Genomic DNA, 6,239 nt, shown 5'->3' with positions numbered 1-6,239 from the left:
GGTGGTCACTGGGAAATAAATGAATGCTGCTTAAGCCAGCACTGTAAAGTGCCCCTGGCAATCTCTGCCAAACCTCATCCTGCCAGGAGGCACCAGGCAGTCAAGCAAGGGGCCCTGCTGGCTTCTGCTTGCAGGGCTGGGTCCCCACCAGCATAGCCCAGCCCAGCACAGCACAGCCCCCACCAGCACAGCCCTGCAGTGTAAAGCACAGCACAAGGGCTGGCAGTCTCTGCCAATGGGCTGCAGCTTTGTAGCTCTCTCAGTTTATTTTAAATGGATGTTTGTTCCAGTGTAGTCTAAAATGCTGCTGGCCCTCAGAGAAGGTGAGCACCTGCCCAGCATGGGACAAACTCCATTCTATCCTACCCTCTCACCTGTGTGTAAGCATTGCTTTATGCAGAAAGAGCAGAGAATGGGACTTTATAGGTGCTTAGCACACCAAGGCCACACTTCCAGGCTCACATCTGTCAGGCACTGACTGGGTCCAGTGTTTCCAGTGGCTCCCCATGACACTGAATAGAGGGCAGTCTTGAACTGGATATTAGGAGGAAATTGCTCACTGTGAAGGTGGTGAGACACTGGAACAGGGTGCCAAGAGAAGCAACCTGGAAGTGTTCAAGGCCAGGCTGAATGAGGCTTTGAGCCATCTGGGTCAGTGGAAAGTGTCCCAGCCCTTAGCAGGGGAATTAGAGCTAAACTCTCTTTAAGATCCTTTCCAACCCAAACTATTCTGTGATTTTGTGCTTCTGTACTCACCAGTATCCTGTGTAAGGATCTGCCCTCCCATCTTTGAGGTCTATGGAAAATGCTCCTCACCCCAGCCCCAGCCATCCATCTGTAGAAGCAGTATTTATGTGGAACAACACTGCTGCATGTCCAACTGTGGTAAACTTCCATTCTTCAGCCTCACAAGCAAAAGTACCTGTCTAGAGGGAAAATTTGCCTTCCCTACTTCTGGCCAAACCCGTGACTTTTTGTGTGGTCAGCGTGAGACTAACCAGTCCCTGTTAATTTGGACCTACACTCAGGGGCAACAGGGAAATGAATTGGCATGACACAAATGAAACAGAAGTGGCAGCAATTGGTCTCTGTTTTATGGACTTTGAGTAACACTATTTGAGCTTAAAATACAGTGCCAATGCTTAAAATCAGCATGTGCCAATGCTGCTACTTCCATCTAATGGATGTGGAAGAGAAAGATTTGCTTATGCAGGTATCTCACCACAAGGTACAGCAGCACCAAGAGTAAATGTAGGTTAATATTCTAAGTTACAGAAGAGCTTTAAGACACATCTCAAGAACCTCATGGTTTTCAAGTATGCACATCTAATGGGCCTAAGGTGAATAAAATCAGCCAGTGCGGGGGGAGAAAAAGAAAAAATCAAGACAGCCAAAAAGACAATTCTTTTTAATAATAATTTTAATTTTTAAAATTTTTAATTATACAGAGGAATTCTTATCCAGTGACTTAGTGTTGCAGTAGGCCATGCCCTGCTGGGAGAATCCCTGCATTGATCTCAGCAGCATGCAATGTTTCCCCATGAGTTTGTCTGGCCTCAGCAGCCTATGGAGAGCCATAAAACTTCCTGCCTGCACCAAATGCAGGATGTGCATCCCATGGCTGTGACGGTGGTCACAGGGGTTCTTGGATGAGGGAAGGGACGAGATCTGACTCCATGTTTCAGAAGCCTGATTTCTTATTTTATGATATATATTACATTAAAACTATACTAAAAGAATAGAAGAAAATGTTTCATCAGAAGGCTAACTAAGGATAGAATAAGAAGGAATGATAACAAAGGTTTGTGGCTTGGCTCTCTGTCCGAGCCAGCTGGGCTGTGATTGGCCATTAATTAGAAACATCCAACATGGGCCAATCGAAGATCCACCTGTTGCATTCCACAGCAGCAGATAATCAATGTTTACATTTTGTTCCTGAGGCCTCTCAGCTTCTCAGGAGGAAAAATCCTAAGGAAAGGATTTTCCATAAAAGATGTCTGTGACACCATGGCTGTGGCCACTACCCTACAGCCTCACAGCTCAAGAGCTATGAGGGGTTATAAGGAGGAAGACTCATCACCTTGTCCCTCTGCCTGGGTGCAGGGCTTGTGGCATTGGCATTGGCCAGCTGCTGTCCTTTCAAAGCTGCTCCAAGGGCAGGTGACATCCTCACTCTGCCCTCAAGCCCTGCTCAGTGTGGGAGAAGCTGGGAAAACACTTTTTGGGTTTACACCCTGCTCTGCTGATGAGGAATTAAGCAAACTGGACCGACTTCATGGAAGGGGCTTCTAACAACAGGAATCTTGGAGAAACAAAGCAAGCAGTGCTGTTTTTTCCATGATGATGTTAATCCAAAAACGAGGCACATGTGGTAGTGGCTGTAGGAGCCCTCCAGACAGCATCCCATCAGCCCACAGAGGGATGACTGAGCAGGAGACAGAGGGATGACTGAGCAAGGAGCAAGGCAGCTCTGTCAGGGCTTATCATAACACCTGTCTCTGAAGCCAGCAATTGCTCACACTGTGAATGAAGTGATTTAATAAAAACATTCAGTTCTCCAGTCATTCTAATAAGCTGTAATCTAAATCTATTTCCCTTCAAACTGAAAGAAAAAAGAAATCAATAACTGATAGGCAAGCCTCTTCTCACGGGGCAGAAATGCTTGCTAGAACAACTCTAAACTGGTACTCATCTGCACCATGGGTTTTATCACTGCCCTGGGACCCTGCAACCAAGATTGGAACAGCCTTTATTCACTAACCTGGCTTAAATTCATTAATGGAAACTCTTCTCCATAGTTACCTCACCAAGAGGAACTCAAGAGCTGAGGTAAATTTTAAAGCTCTTGCTTTCCTGGAGCCTCGTTTGATGCCCATTCTCCCTTTTAGTCGCAGCAACCCAGGTTTCCTCCCACCTGGAGAGCTGAGATGTCTGAGAGAGAAGCAGATATTGGGGGAGTTTCTGGGCATCAAAAGATGGTTTAGATATACCTGGATTCAGGCCTGGTGTGGAGGAGCTGCTCCACAGCTGCCACTTTCCAAAGGACACCCCAAGTCCTGCTCCATACTGTGAGGATTAAAGCAAGCCTGAGCTCAGAAAAAGTTAACTCAGTAGCAAATAAACCAGTAAAGGCCCATAGAAATATTTTCAAATGCTAGAGACCTAATAATGAAACATTCTGTTCAGTAGAGAATCACACTTGTTCCAAAGCTGTAAATCACCTCTTCAAAGAGATCTAAAGCTTCCTGTGTCTGCCAGGGCTTGTCCTCATGCACAGGCCCTGCTCTGGGCAAGGAGGATCTCTCCACTGAGGGGCTGTGGCTCAGAGCAGAGGCATCTCAGTCCTCAGCATTGCTGCTGCCAAGGTCAGAACAGCAACAGCCATGGTGGGGCTGAAGCTTTCAGGGCTCAGGCCTCTCCAGGTCTGCTCTGGGCTCCTCAGGTTTAACACTGGCAGGCAATATTCCCAGAAGTTCTGATTTTCCAGGCTCCCAAAGCTAATTCTGCCATGACTTCCAAGTGAGCAGATGGTAGCACCAGTGTGATTATTCAGTACTATTATTAGATATTTATTAGTTAGTATTTGTGCTGCTCACCATTGGGTTCAGTTCCCCAGAGCTGGGTGATGAAGCCCTCAGGGAAGCTCTTGCAGGACATGAGTGACCACACCAGTCTGTGTATGATGGCCACTTTTGTGGCTCTGCTGCTGGCATCTAAGCAATGAGCAGTGAATTCACTGTCACTCCCACTGCCACCAGCACATTTTTTTCTTGTCATGCCTTTCCTACCCAAGGCATGTCACTGCTTTCAGGATTCTCCATCCCTCCCTGAGCGGTCCCAGTCTCTTAGGAGGTGGCTGATGTGCCACAGCAGTCTGCCTTCAATTAACCTCTCAAAACTGCCTGTGAAGCAGCAAGCAGCCCATCCCATCCCGGAGACCCCCATGGCAGAGGCCAGCAGTGGTGTCCATCATCAGCACACAAGGGGCCCTGGACAGGCTGCTTGGTCACAGACCTGCAGACACAGCCTAGTTGCAGAGCCTGGACAACCTCCTGCATGGTAAGGCCACCAGCTGTGAAAAGGATTCTTGCATTTCCTCATAAATCAAACCAAGTATAATCTCTTCAGAGCCATGTCTGTGGGCTAAGGAATAGTGATGGGGAGGCAGACTTTCCCTGAAGCTCTCAAGTTCAGTTTAAGCTGCACTGCCAGAGGCATTTGTCAGATGAGTAAAAAGTATTTGGATGTTGAGATTTGTTCTTAACACTTCTCTTGGATCTGCCCATTGACAAGAAAAAAAACCCCACCAACTCCTTTGGTATCCACCGAGAGCCTTCAATGTGATTTTGGAACCTCTTCACTAAAAGTAACTTATGGATGACCTAAAAGAGGGCCTCCTTTGAGGGGCTTATAAAAACCACACCAGCCTCATGAGCATGCAGCTCCCTCTGAGCCCAGGCTGGGGCAAGCAAACAAGGTCCTGGTCAGCATCTGCCCCAGTCTGAGAGGCCAGTGCTTCACTGCAGGCCTTTCCTCTGGCTCTGGCACTGCACACTGGGACCAGCAAGAGCCAAGTCCAAGCCAGGCAGGACTTCAGCCTGAGCTGCAGCTGGAAGAGCACAGCAGCACCCTGCCAGCCATCACACAGAGTGGGCAGAGCAGCGAGCAGCAGAGTTGCTTATGGCATCCCAGTGGCCTGATTTGGGTAGGAGTGGAATCTGGCATTTAGGAGAGACTTTCAAGGATAGGCTTTGAGCAGATCACATCCAGCTGTCACTGGGCTGGCACAGATGGTTTTTTTGACATTTACTGAGCACCAGAGGGACAGAATCCAAAATCGGTCCCTGTTGGTGAAGTCACAGAAGAATCCAAAATAACTTCCCACCAGTCTGTAGATCTCTTTTCAGTATCTGCTGGTGAGGACTTCCCCCTGCCTCTGCAGCAAGAGGCATTTCCTAAAGGAACAGGCAAGGCCTTGGAACAAGCCCCAGAGATGGCCTGTCCCCATGGCAGGAGTCAACACCTCACCCTAATGCCAGGCAGTTCTCTGTGACAGCTCTCCTCGAGATGCTGCAGCAGTTATAGGAGCCATTCCCACAGTAACCAAGTAGTACTACAGCACAAAAAGGGATGGATGATGTGAACCCATCAGCAGGGCTGGCTAAAGCAATAGAAGAAGGAGATTACCCAGGTAAGTCCTTCAGCATATTTGTAAGACAGGACCTGCAGGGCAGGAGCCCCCGGTCAGCTCAACTCCACAAGAAGCTGCGATATTGGCAGCACCGCTGCCTGTCATGGAAATCTCATGTCTGTCATTCACAAATCCTTTTATTTCATTCAAAGGGTCAAAATTCAACAGGAAATTCCCCAGCATGCACACATGAGTACACTCAAATAGCCAAATGCCATAATTACTGTTCAAAGCAGAAATGTGTGCTCCACGTTGGCCAAAACCAGCCATTCCTGAGATTTACCTGTGTTTCAAGCTGAAAAACTTCAGCTAAAGTTAGCAGAGCACCGCTCTATCCTCAGGGCAGCCCTGGTTCCAAGAGCCAGATTATGTTTGACGGGATGGGAGCACTGCCCATCTGTGGCCAGGCTGTGCTGCTGCTGTCATCTGTGCCCAGGCCACGGGAACCAGGGCAAGGCAGGAGCTGCTGGCAAATCAGGAATAGCATCTCTTAACAGTGATATTACAGTGCCCACCTTGCCCTATTTGCTAAAAGCTGCCATTCAACAGCTCCTCCCCTCAGCTGTGCTGGTGTGTGTGGTGTGCACGCACACCCGTGTGCCAGGCGTGCACACCCGCACACACACACACAGGGTCTGGGCATCCCTGCAGCGTGCGGTGCTGACAGCAGGGCCAGGCACAGGAGCAGCCTCCTGGCAAACACAGACCTGGCTGCGTGAAATAGCAACGCATCAGCACCGCCAGGGACTGACTCCCAGAAGGAGTGCAGGATAACATTGACAGAAACATCAATATTTGCTGACTCAAGGGCTCCACCAGGAGGAAAAAGCAGCCCAGATCATCCCCCTAGGAAGGCCAGAAGGAAGATGCTCCTCTGGCAGGCTGGGTGACCAGCAGGGAGGCCACACTTGCTCTTCCAAAGCTTTCATCACTCAAAGACAAGGACAAGAAATGTGGTGGAAGTGGATCAGCACAGTGTCAGCTGGCCAGGGGCTGGCAGCAGTTCTGAGGGTGCTGCCACACTCACAGCATCCTCATCTGCTGCAAA

The sequence above is a fragment of the Molothrus ater genome, chromosome 1 (genome assembly GCF_012460135.2).
Source record: "Molothrus ater isolate BHLD 08-10-18 breed brown headed cowbird chromosome 1, BPBGC_Mater_1.1, whole genome shotgun sequence".
NCBI classification, from domain to species: Eukaryota; Metazoa; Chordata; class Aves; order Passeriformes; family Icteridae; genus Molothrus; species Molothrus ater.
This window is presented reverse-complemented; position numbering follows the sequence as displayed.